The sequence below is a fragment of the Equus przewalskii genome, chromosome 14 (genome assembly GCF_037783145.1).
Source record: "Equus przewalskii isolate Varuska chromosome 14, EquPr2, whole genome shotgun sequence".
In the NCBI taxonomy this organism is placed as follows: domain Eukaryota; kingdom Metazoa; phylum Chordata; class Mammalia; order Perissodactyla; family Equidae; genus Equus; species Equus przewalskii.
In genome coordinates, this window is record NC_091844.1 from 70,301,515 (window position 1) to 70,313,263 (window position 11,749).

The 11,749-nt window shown below is 47.3% G+C and overlaps 1 protein-coding gene across 4 annotated transcripts in view; it reads left to right on the top strand.

Moving 5' to 3' along the window:
• The window catches only part of DNMT3A (DNA methyltransferase 3 alpha), a 129,003-nt gene extending 117,602 nt beyond the window's left edge, over nt 1–11,401 (top strand). Inside the window, exons 23-27 of one of the 4 annotated variants that reach the window (XR_011526189.1) lie at nt 533–709; nt 874–981; nt 1,079–1,222; nt 10,594–10,707; nt 11,007–11,401. The gene's annotated coding sequence lies outside the window, so the exon portion shown is untranslated. Of the gene's footprint in view, nt 1–532; nt 710–873; nt 982–1,078; nt 1,223–5,025; nt 9,242–10,593; nt 10,708–11,006 lie in introns of those variants that run through there. The other 3 variants (XR_011526190.1, XR_011526191.1, XR_011526192.1) reach the window with 3 other exon arrangements.
• Nucleotides 11,402–11,749: the final 348 nt, after the last annotated feature.

Below are 11,749 nucleotides of genomic sequence, written 5' to 3' on the forward strand. Positions count from 1 at the left end.
CCCAGCGTCTCCCAGGCCGGCCTGAGGACCCCGCTGAACAGGACCGACGATGTGCCCAAACTGCCCTAGGGGGGCCAAGTGTCCCCAGGGCAAGACAGCAGTAACCCACTACCAGCCTGTGTCACTGTTCCTGTCCCCCGGATTTTAGAAGGGGACCAACTGGTCTCGGCAGAGGGAGGCGTGACCTCTGCAAATTAGATTTTCCCACCCACGACTGGCCCACATCCTCTGAAAGTGTCCCTCAGGCTCATATCCGGCGATCCACAAGCTCTAAGGGTGGGGCCCAGGTTGGCCACGGTCACCTTGGTTTCTCCATCGGTGCAATGGGGCTGTTGGGGGGATACACAAGCTGAGTGATGGGAAAGTGGTGGACGACAAAGCACTCTATGATATGCATGTGCCTTCTCTCCTCGGCTTTACTGCGGTGTAATTCACGGTAACATTCACCCAGTTCAAGTGTCCAGTTCGCTGACTTTTGACCTATGTTTACAGTTGTGTCGTCACCACAGTTACAAATATCCCCTTTTTTTAGGTCAACAAACATTTGTTGAGCACCTATGCCCTAGGGCATGCCAGGCACTCCGGACACAGAGAAGAAAGCCACAGCTCTCGAGGAACTTGGAGTCTGGTGGAGAAGATGGACCAGCCACATACCTCTGTGAGAAGCAGCACGTGGAGGGAGCGTGCCCGGGCCTGGGGGTCCAGCGAGGTATGAGGTTACTATTATGACTGTAATTTCCTAGAGCGTTTCACAATCTGGCTGCCTCTAACCCAGCCCCGTCAGGCCCTCATTCCCATCCTGCAAGAAGCTTGCCGGGTCCATCATTCCCTGGTGCACACCTACAGCCTTTTTTCTCCTTTTTTATCTGGCAGACGTTCGTTCCTCTTCATGCTTCAAGGCCCGGCTCAGATGTTGCCTCCTCTGAGAAGCCATCCCGAGTTTCTTGGTAGTTCTAGGACAAATCTACGGCTCCCTACTCAGTGGGTTTGGGGTCTGCAGGTGCTGAGGGTAGGAGGGAGGCCCAGCGGGAAGGGCAGCAGGGTAGGTCAGCGGAGGATCTCTTCCTGTACGCAACAGGTGCAAAGGGCAGGGCAAGGAGTGTGGGCGCCAAGGCTGAGCTGCCTTCCTCCTGGATCCACTCCGTCCACCTGGAAGAGTCTGTCATGCTTCCTCCTGGGCAGGAACTGGGATTCGAGCAGGCGGTTGTGAATGGTGGAGGAGGTACACCTTTCTGGAAGGGGCCCCACCTGCACACCCTTCTGGATCTGGGTGGGTGGTACCCATTCAAATACTTGTTCAGCAGGTGCTGAGCAGGCTCCTACCTGGTGCTGAGGCCCATACCTGTGAGGGTGTCTAGGGGGTGTTGATGGGGTCAGTGGGCAGAGCCAGCTCAAACCCTGCTGTCATCCCTGAATCTCCCCTGCTCTCTGCCTTTCCCTGCATTAGTCCCATGGGGAGCCTCCCACTCTGAGGCTCAGAGCTCTCAGAGCCAGTGCTGGTGCCCACTGGTCTCCTGGCATCCTCTAGGCCCTGTTCCAAGCAGTGGAGAACAGAACAGATGTGGCTCTGTCCTCACGGAGCCTGCAGTCTAGTGGCGTGTGGGATGACGTTTGGTGTAGGGCTGAAGGATGGGGTGGCAGAGTGGCTGTGGGGGCACAGAGCATGCTATTCTTGCCTTCCTTCCTGTCAGCATTGCCTTTTGAGTAAATCTGGAATCCAGTTGTTTCTTTTTGGCTGCACGGCTGCCTTCCCAGCCACTGCCATGTCACATCTGGACTGCCAAAGTCTCCACAAGCCACTTTGGCCTCTGTGGTCAGTTCATTACACGGAAACCTGAATGATCTTAAAACAACAACGACAACAGCAGTGACAATTTTGGTACTATTACAAAAGCAATACATGCTCACGGGAAAAATTCAAAGGACAAAGAAGAAAATAAGGTGAAAAGTCAAAGATAGATTCCCCGCCTCCCCCACCCCCAACCTCCAGGTCTACTTCCCAGCGGCAAGCAGTTTCTCCTGTATCCTTCCAAATTTGTTCAAGGCTTATAAATGCTTTTATCTATGTGTGTATACATAAATTGCATGTTCATGCATAATTATACATATGTGCATGTGACATTAAAAAACAATAAGCCAGGGGCCCACCTCGTGGCCAAGTGGTCAAATTCCCACGCTCACCTTCAGCAGCCCAGGGTTTCATGGGTTCAGATCCTGGGCACGGACCTAGCACTGCTCATCAAGCCATGCTGAGGCGGCGTCCCACATAGCAGAACTGGAGGGACCTGCAACTAGAACATACAACTATGTAGTGGGGGGCTTTGGGGAGAAGAAGAAGAAAAAACAACAACCACCACCACCCAGACGTCTGCACCTTGCATTTTTCACTTGAAAGTGCATGCTGGAGCTCTTTGCCTGTCCCCATATCCGAGGACTGCCCCCTGTTGTTCCCAGTGATTTGCTCTTAGAAATACGGCTGCAGTGAAATCAATTGCTAGCAGTGGAATTGCTGGCTTCACGGGGTCGGGCAATTAGAAGGTCGATGGCTGTTGCCTCTTTGCCTCTCCTCCTGGCCCTACCAATTTCCATGTCCACAGTCTGCTGTTTCTCCTCACCTTTACCAACACCTGCCCATAGCTTTGTCACTCTGATACGTAAAAAATGGTAACTTATTTTAAAAATTATGAATCAAGCTGAGTTTTTTTTTTTTTAAGATTTTTATTTTTCCTTTTTCTCCCCAAAGCCCCCCGGTACATAGTTGTATATTTTTAGTTGTGGGTCCTTCTAGTTGTGGCACATGGGACGCTGCCTCAGCATGGCTTGATGAGCGGTGCCATGTCTGCACCCAGGATCTGAACCAGTGAAACCTTGAGCCGCCAGAGCAGAGTGCGTGAACTTAACCACTCGGCCATGGGCTGGCGCCCAGGCTGTTTTTAATATATCTGTCATCCACACGAATCTCTTTTTCTGCTCTATGTTGTCTTGCCTGCTCTTTCTACTGAGTTCTTTATCTTTGGCTTTTTGAGTTCTAAGCATTCTTTGTAGTTAAGGAAATTGTCACATTGTCTCTCATATTCCTGCAAATATTTCTCCTAATTTTCCGTTTGTCTTTTGACTTTCTGTATTTTTGCCTCAAAGGAGTTTTACACTTTTTAGAATCAAATTAATTAGTCTCTTCCTTCACGGTTTATGGAATTAATATCATGCTTTTCTAGCCACAATTGCAAAAGAATTATATTCATGCTTTCTTCTCATGCTTTCATGGTTCAATTTTTACTTTTAAACCTTTGATCCACCTGCAGTTATTTGGGTGTGAAGGAGAAAGGTACAGACGCACATTTAATTGTTTTCCAAATGGCCAGCTGTTTTCCCCATGCTGTTTACTGAATAATCCATTTCTTCTACTGATGGAGTGGCACCTTATGATATTCTAAATTTCCCCCTACAGTTGGGTCTATTTCTGGTTTCTCTATTGTGTTCTCTTGATCTTTTTGCCTCTTCTTGTATGTGTGCCAAATGGCTGTATTTACTCCAGCTTTATAACATATTTTTATTACCTGGTAAGATTTTTTTAAGAAATTTACTGGCTATTTTCACTCATATATTTTCAGATGAATTTTAGTGTTCTTTTTATCAGTGGAGTGGGTAGGCAGCCTGAAACACGTAATTACAAAAATAATGTAATCACACTGTCACATGTGTTAAGGAGGGAAAGTACCGGGAGTTGAGAAAGTATAAAACAGGGGCCCTACAATTCAGAAGGTAATAGTCTATGCAGGTGGCAAACATATAGGTAAATATGAGGAAACTTCACATTTTCACAATACTATCTTTTGTTAAGACAAAACGTGTCTTTCCATTTATTTGAGTCTTCTTTTCTCCCCCTCAGTAAAGTTTACAGCTTTTCTTTAGAAACGTATTACATATTTCTTGATAAGTGACTTTCTGAATAGTTTGTTCTTTGTATCACTCTTATGAATGCCTCTTTTCTTCCAGTGTATTTTCTAGCTGGTTTTGTTTGTTACAGGGGATCTTTCCAAAGGGCCAGACTTGCTCAAAGCACTCAAAACCCTGCAGTGGCTTCCTGTTGCCCTGAGGAGAAAGCCCACACTTCCTGAGTGGCCTCCGAGGTCCTGTGAGATCTGGCCGCCACCCGCTTCCCTCCTTCGCCCTCTTGCTGTCTGGGCTGCAGGTGTCGCACCTGCCCTCCCTCTGCCTGGCCCCAACCTTACTCCTGTGTCCTTGAGTTCGGAGTTTGAAGGAGACCTCCTCAGGGGCGTGGACCCCTCAGATTAAGTTGGGGTGCCTCTTTAGTACTTTCACACATGACATTGGAATTACAATTGATTTTGTGATGAAGTGTTTCACGCTGCCTTCCCACAAGGCTGTTCTCCAGGAGACGCAGGGCCCTGCCTGCCTTGTTCGCTGCTGTAGCCTCAGTCCCTGGAATAATGCCAGCAGGTAGTAATTGTTGAGTGAAGGCACGGTATTTCGATAGAAGGTGTGTGCCCTGACTTCAGGTCTGGAGCATCCCGGCGTCCAGGACCGAGGACAGGGAGACAGGAAAAATCCATGTGGGCGGCTTGTGGGGTCCACTCAGCCAGCTGCACCTCACTCTTGTAAAGAAAGTGATCAAAACCTTCTTATCTGCCTCCTTTTGCTTTGAAGATGTCCCTGGTACACTAGACAATAGGCTGCAGACATTCTCTCACTGGACTGCCATCTAGCCATCAGCAGTGATTTTTATGAAGAGTATGTGGCAACATAGGTTATGAAGGAAGTGAAGATATCAGGATAAAAACAAAGAGTGCCTACAGCTGGAAAGCAAGCAGCACAAATACAGTGACTTTCACTTGTTCACGGCCAGTGCCTGGAACGGTGCCTGGGGCATGGGAGGGGCTCTGCAAATAGTTGATTGAATGAATGAGCTAGTATAAAACAGGCATAAGATTGGGAGCTCCAGTAGCATCAAGGGTATTAAGGTCACGTTATTACATTTTATTTCCTTATTTTTTGTCTTCCCAGTTGTCTACGTTGGAGTCAGACAACTTGTATAAAGCAAAATTTTTTCCTAAATTGTTGTCAAAGCTTTTCCGCGATGGCACTGCACCAGTTGGCCACCAGAGGGCAGGGCTGCTCTGCGGTCGGGGATTGGAACTACCAGAGCAAGTTTCTTCTAAAGCCTTTAAGCAACGTGGAGGGCTAGTTAACATGCCTGGGACCTTCCTGGTGACAGGATTCAAGCCCGTTTCCTCCTCCCCTAGATCTCAGCAGCCCAGACAGGGGCAAAGCATCTCTGGTTTGCTCTTGTGTGAGGAACACAAGCTGTCCCATCGGGCCGGCACCTACTCTGAACCAACCATCTGTTGGGTGCTGAGCAGTGAACTGGGACCAGCAGTGGACAGGACTCGGTTCCTGCCCTCACAGAGCTCGTCCCGGGCTTGCTAAGCTTCAGATTCACACAGGAAAACTCAGGCCTGCAGAGATACCAAGCCTTGCAAAATAGTCACGAGCTTAATTTCGGAACCTATCTTCTTTATTTGTGTGTCCATTCAAAAGGCATGTGGTACTGACTCGCGTGGCTGGGGCTTGTGGGAGGGTTCGTTCACTCCCCCCAAATCTGCACCGAGGACCTCTTCTGCACAGGCCCTGCTCCAGGCGCTGGAGAGGCAGCAGACCCTGCTCCATGAAGCTCACAGTTTTGTGGCAATGGGGGAACAAATAAATTAGTACAGGAGGTGAAGGTGGCCACAGGGGCTATGAAGGAAAACCAGCAGGATAAGGGGATTGAGAGTGATGGGCTGGGTCCTGTTTTGTGTAAAGAGGTCAGGGAAGTCTTCTCAGATGAGGTTAATTTTGAGTGGAGACCTTAATAAAGTGAGGAAGCAGGACTAGTGGCCATCTGGGAGAAGGCAAAGGGGACAGGATTTGCAAACGCCCTGAGGCAGGAGTGTGCTCACATGGGAATATGTGTGTGTGTGTGAGGGGGTGGGTCCCGTAGGGGTGCAAGATGCCACAGATCCTGTGGACTTGTAGATTTTGCCTTTTGCTTGGAGTGAGTTGCTGAGTTGAGAATAGTCTGTAGGGGCAAGGTGACAGCTGGGAGACTGGTCACCCAGGCGAGATGATGGTGGCGCCTTCACACCTGGGACACTCGGTAAATGCTTGCTGAATTGAACTGAGCTGTTCCCGTCAGAGCTCACTTAAAATCATGACCTCCTGACCCCGTACAGGGAATGGAAAAACCACCATAGGAACAAGACCTCCCAAGGAAAAACTGCCCCGATTTTGGTGGTTGGCATTAAAAGGAAGATTTGTTCCTATTCTCAAACAGGATCCACAGAGCTCTAAAGGGGAAAGGATCCTGGCCAGATCTCCAAGTTAACAGATGAGTTCTCTGAAGCCCAGGAGGGTGAGGTGACTCATCCGAGGTGACCTCACCTCACAGTGGCTTAGCGGCCACCTGGGACTCCGGAATAAGGACTCTTGCCATGTACTGTGTATCTCTTGCTGCCTTGTTCCTTGTCCCAGGCTCTCAGATGGGGCCCTGTCTGTCCCCACAGTATGATCGCCTCCCCCCACAGGTTCTGCAAGGTCTGTTGGTTATTCCAACCACTTGCCAGCTCGGCCAGCTCATGCCCAGCGACCCAAACCTTGTTCTCCCAGGACCCTGAGCTGGCTCTGGCCCTCCTCCATTTGGCAGCTCATTGGTTCTCTCACTCCCAATCCAGAATAGAAATAGATTCTATCTGTGACTGATGCTCTCATGAAATGCTGATGAGAGGGGAAATTGGCAGTGTCTATCAAAATTATAGGTGCCCGTGTCCTTTGACCTAGCAGTCCTGCCTCTAGGATTTATCCTATGGAACATACAGAGATTGACGCCCACGAGTCACTGCTCAGTGCACCGTGTTTTGAAACAGCAGGATCTGAAGTGACTCCTGCAGCCTGGGACTCCACTCCCTGATTCCCTCCCTCGCTGGCCTCTCCTCCGTCTCTGTCATGGGCCCCTCCTCTGCCACCCAAGCTCTAAATGTGGCTGTTTCTCTGGGTACTAGCCTTCCATCATTTCTCTCTCTGTGTGTTATCTTGGTGTGACTCTCCATTCTCTTGGTTTTAAATGTGACTTCTGAGCTGAATTTCTCCTGGTTAAATCTCCAATGGTGCCAGTCTTAGCCAGCTAACTGCCTTTTTTTTTTTTTGAGATATAATTCACGTACCATAAAATTCACCACTTTAAAGTGTGTATTTCAGTGGGTTTTAGTATATTCACAAGGTTGTGCAACTATCACCACTGTATAATTCCGGAACATTTCCATCACCCCCAGAAGAAACTCTGTGCCCATAAGCAGTCCCTCCCTGTCACACCCCCCCCCCCCCGCCAGCCCCGGGCAACCATGACTCTGTTTTCTGTCTCTATGGATCTGCCTATCCTGTACATTTCCTGTAAATGGAATTATACAATAGGTAGCCTTTTGTGACTGGCTTCTTTCCCTCAGCACGTTTTTGAGGTTCATCCATGTCGTAGCGTATATCAGAACTTCATTCCTTTCTGTCCAATAAACCTTCATTGTATACCATAAATTTAAACCATATTTTGTTTATCCATTCATGAATGGATGGACACTTGGGTAATTTCCATCTTTTGGCTCTTATGAATAATGTTGCTACGAGCACTCATGTACAGGTTTCTGTGTGAGTGTGTTTTCACTCCTCCTGGATGTATACTGAGGAGTGGAATTACTGGGTGATGCGGTAAATCTAGGTGTCACTTTTTGGGGAACTGCCAAACTGTTTTCCAAAGCAGCTGCACCATGTTACATCCCCTCTAGCAGTGTGCACACAGGGTTCCAACCGACGCCTCCTGAGGTTTCCCGAGAGGCCTTCAAGGGCTCTCACACTCAGTGTGTCAATATCTGAACACTTGCTCCCCTTTGTCTTGGTAAATGGCACCCAATTGTTCAAGCCGGACAGTTGGGGACCATTCAAACCGCCTGTATTCTTGACTCCTTCAGCCAATCCATCAACAAGTCCGCCCAATTCTACCCCCCAAATAAATCTCAAACCTGTCAATCCTTCCACATCCACTGCCAACACCTCATCCACCTACACTGATCACCTGAACTGCCTTCCTAGTCTCCTCTTGGGGTCCCACCTCCAGGCTTGCTCTCTCCAATCTACTCTCCAGCAGAGTTATTTCTTGAAAATAAATGTTAAAAGATTTAAATCAAAGTTATATATACACATGGTGAAAAGAATCAACCATTACCCGAAGGTACAATGGCCCACGAGGCCCTCCCTGATCTACTGCCGGTTACCTCCCTGGCCTATCTGCCACCTCTCCTGGCTCACTCCGGTCCAGCCTCAACAGGTCTTCTTACTGTGCCTCCAACCCACCAGGACCACTCCCACCACAGGGCCTTTGCACTTGCTCTTCCCTCTTCTTGGCATGCTCTTCTCCCGGATATTCACGCGGCTCTCTCCTTTGCCTCTCTCACCTCTTTACTTGGATGTCACTTAATGACGCCATCTCTGGCTCATCTGTCTAAAATCGTAACCTCCCTTCCCCTCCCCATCCCATCTTTCTCTCCTACTTCCCCCCCTCCCATAGCACTTACCACTTGTAACATAGTATGGGTTTTACTTGTTTATTGTCCCTCCTTCTAGAATATAAACTCCATTCTGGGGCTGTTTTGTTTGCTTCTGTATCCCTAGTGCCTAGAACAAGGCCAGGCACCAAAGTAGCTCAGTAAATACGTGTTGAATGAATAAGTAAACGAATGAAAAGCAGCTCATCGCTTTCCCAGCCTCCAGTGCTCTTCCTCAGAGGTGACTGTTTGTCATTGCTTTTTCTGTTAGTTAACTCAGTTTCTCTGAATAACATGCTGCTGCTGCTGGTTTTGATTTATCCATTTTAAACATCTACTGACTTCCTCTGACCCTGCTGCCGCCTCTCCTTCATCCCCAAACTGATACTTTACATTTAGTTAAATCATTAAGACTATGTAAATATTGTTCGCTGCAGACAAATTTGCACTCTGATTATACTTCCTTCCTAAACAGCTTTTTGCTCTTCCACAGCTTCTGATTGCTGTGTCATTCTCTGCAATGCTTATTATTATTATTATCATAATCCTGATAATTTTCGACTGTTGCACCATATTAGAGATTCTTAGAGTTTTTTTTCTCCATGATACTTATCACAATTTGTAATTATACATTTATTTGGTTGTTTACTTTCTTAAACGTCTCTCATTGAAACAGAAGCTTCTAGAACAAAGCCTGCCTTGTTTACCAGAGCATTCCCAGTACCTGTCACCTCACTCCGTGCCTGGCACATAATAGATCCTAAATACATCTTTGTTGAATAAATGAACAGTAAAATCTGGCAACACGTACACCCGCAACGCCTGGTTGGTTGGACAAGTTGCAGACTTTCTCTCTAATGGACTAGGATTCGGCATTTAGAAACAATGAGCTCTAAAGACTGAATGGTCATCCGTTTCATTGTTGTTTTGGTTCTTTTTCTGTTTTTTTTCTCCCCAAATCTCCGCAGTACACAGTTGCATATTTTGTTTTACTTATTTATTTATTTTTTATAGATTTTATTTTTTTCCCCTTTTCTCCCCAAAGCCCCCCGGCACATAGTTGTATAGTCTTTTTTTTTTTTAAAGAGTTTATTTTTTGCCTTTTCTTCCCCAAAGCCCCCCAGTACATAGTTGTATATTTTTTGTTGTGGGTCCTTCTAGTTGTGGCATGTGGGATGCCGCCTCAGCATGGCTTGATGAGCGGTGCCATGTCCGCACCCAGGATTCAAACCGGTGAAACCCTGGGCCACCGAAGCGGAGTGCACGAACTTAACCACTCAGCCACCGGGCCGGCCCCTGTTTTGGTTCTTATTGCTGCTAAATCTCTCAAATTTTGCAGCTTAAAAGTAACCCTTTTATTACGCTCAGGGATTCTGTGGGTCAAGAATTTACCTCCACTTTATTGTTTTTAAATCTTAACATAACTTTGTGTTTCTTCTCATAAAATTGAAACATGGTTATTACAGAAAAGTCAGAAAATATAGAAGAATAAGTAGAAAAGACTCCATAATCTAGCTCATCTAGCAGTCAGCGTTGTTAACACCTCCATCGTGTCCTTTCCAAATACTCTGTGTTTTGTTTTCATGTAAATTCCCTCAGACTTAAACAAATGCACAAACAGACCCATGATGCTGGGCCGTGACGCCCACTTTCTGCGCAACAACATATTGCAGCTCTCTTTCCATATCAGCTGTACCAGACCTCAGCCTCCTTCTAAAGAGCTATATGACATAGCTGTCATCGGTTTGTTCCTTTGCTCCTTCCTTCATCGAACACGGGCCTGCTAGGCACCAGACACTGTCCAGTGTGTTAGATGTAGAGTGTTGATGAAACACATGCCGCTCTGCCCTCATGAGGCTTGCAGTCACTCTGCATGTGGAAGCACCATGATTTATTAAACCAATCCCCAGTTGATGGATATTTATGTTGTTTCCATTTCTTCCTCTAACAAACACAAAAGCCCTTCTACATGTGTCTTCATGCACCTTTTCATGCGTTTTCTTAGGATAAAGTCTTAGAGATGGGAGTGCTGTGGTAAAGGGCAGACACATTGACAACATGGACACATAAATCCAGTTTGCCATCCAGCAAAGTCGCTCCAGTTTACATTCCCTGAACCGTGAGTGAGAGAGTCAAGTTTTCTTTCTGATACTCCTCTTGTTGGTGCCTACCGGTGCTTTGGTCTCTCTGGACACACCAGCCACCTGTCCCATTAGGGAACGGACTGTCTTTCCGACTCCTTTCCCGGTCTTAACAGGGAGCCCGACCCATGGTAAACACACAGCCTCAGGCTTTGCTTCACTGCCCCCTTGGGACTCTCCCTCCACCCCTCCATCCTCCCAGCTGTGCATTTGTCCCCAGCATCTCAGAATTTCACTCTCCTGCAGCCTTGATGTCCTTTGGTACCCTCTCTTCAAGGTCATGGACTAAAATCTTTCGAAAGACCAGTCCTCGCACAGACCCCTGAGAGCCCCACCCTGGGCTGATGCCCAGCCCTTCCATCTCGCTGTCACGCCAGCTTCCTGTTCATGACCACACACTCCCTCTCATGGAATGACCCACTTTCATGGAGGTGCCTTTGGTGGAGAAGCTACATGTCAAAGTCTGAAAGTACGACGGGATGGGACACTCAACTGCACGTACTCAGTTCCCTCAAAGCCTCGTCCTTTACTCCTTAAGACGAGGCCTCGACCTAAAGGATTATTTTGGGATGTGGGGGTGTCAGTACGGCGGCAGGATGGGAGAGAGGGAGCTTTGTATCTATTGATTTTATTATTCATTTAAAATTGTTAATAAAAAATTTTTTTACAAAAGGACTATTTGCTTATTTTAGACAATATGGAAAGTAGAGACAAGCAAAAAGAAGAGAAGAATTCCCAGTAATCCCTGGAGAAGCTTTGCTAGCACATGATGCACTTCCTCCAGAGTTTCTAATTTGCTTATACACACTCTTTTAAAACAGCAAAAATGGGATCACACCATAGATACTGATTTATGACCTGCTATTTATCCCTTAATAATGGTGTGAACATCTTTCCACATCATTACTTGTTTTTCTACAACATGGAGGTACTTACTTCAATCAATCTGAGGGAAAGACTTCTGGGTGCTCACGTTGGCAGCAACCCTGTCGTGCATCTCAGCTGTGCATGCTGGCCCTG